General features: G+C 35.0%; 1 non-coding gene across 1 annotated transcript; it reads right to left on the minus strand.

Moving 5' to 3' along the window:
- Window positions 1–243: 243 nt before the first annotated feature.
- LOC122218755 lies at window positions 244–351 on the minus strand. Its single transcript, XR_006202087.1, has one exon. It is a non-coding gene; the product is annotated as a U6 spliceosomal RNA (small nuclear RNA).
- Between the last annotated feature and the right edge of the window lie 803 nt (window positions 352–1,154).

Raw genomic sequence — 1,154 nt, forward strand, 5'->3', positions numbered from 1 at the left:
TAAAAAAATTTAAAAAATAATAATTCACTCTGATGTTTCCTGCTTTTATAGATGAAAAACAAAAAGCACAGAGAGGTATCTTGCTCAGGGTTACAGTAGTTTTCACTCTGGGCCAATTACATGGAGTACTGCAGTGAACATTCATTTACGAATACACACACACATGTTGAGGGAACATATTTTCTGTTGGGTATATTTTAGATGTGAAATTACTGGGTTATGGGACATACCTATGGCCATTTTTTTTTTATGGAACGCTTCACGAATTTGCGCGTCATCCTTGCGCAAAGGGCCATGCTAATCTTCTCTGTATCGTTCCAATTTTAGTATATGTGCTGCCGAAGCAAGCACGGCCATTTTTAATACATATTGCTAGATGATCTTCCTAAGTGATACTGTCTGAGAATTTTAGTCGTGCCACATTCTTACCAACACTTGATACTATCTGTATTTTTCATTTTAGACATTCTGGTTAAGTATACAGTGAAATGTCATGTGGTTTTAATTTGAATTTCTCTGATGAGTAATGAAGTGGTGATGCATTTATTGGTCATTTGAATATTCTTTTTCTCTAAGTGCCAGTTAAGTGCTTTGCCCAGTTTTGTCAATTCTCTCAAAACTCATCTGTATGTTCCACACAATCCCACTTTACATCTTAGCAATATGTATATGTATGTGTGTATATCAATTAACAAGAAAACTGCAGAAATCATATGGAAATGCAAGCATTCAAGCAGAGTCAAGGACACTTTACATTACCAGATGTAATTATAAAGTTAGAGTAATTAGCACGTTGTGGAATAGGCTACTGGTTAGACAGACCAATAGAGAAGAATAGGGAATGTGTACTTATGACAAAAGTGACAGTGGGGACTTCAATAAATAGTTCTGGTTCAGGATGGAGGAGATGAGGGAGCAAGGAAAAAAAAAGGCAACTTTTTAATGGAAAAATCTTTATCAATAGTAGAAACTGATTACAATGAGATCTTATTTTTTTAAATAAATAATGTGCATAAATTTTGCAAACAACAAAGCACTGGGTAGGTAATACTTGTTACTATTATTCAAAAGAGGAGGCGACCACTGCAATAAAATTTAGCATCAGACAGAGACCTACTAGGTTTCCTCTACTTTTTTCCTGTCCTTTTGTCCCT

Source organism: Panthera leo, chromosome B1 (genome assembly GCF_018350215.1).
Source record: "Panthera leo isolate Ple1 chromosome B1, P.leo_Ple1_pat1.1, whole genome shotgun sequence".
Classification (NCBI taxonomy): Eukaryota; Metazoa; Chordata; class Mammalia; order Carnivora; family Felidae; genus Panthera; species Panthera leo.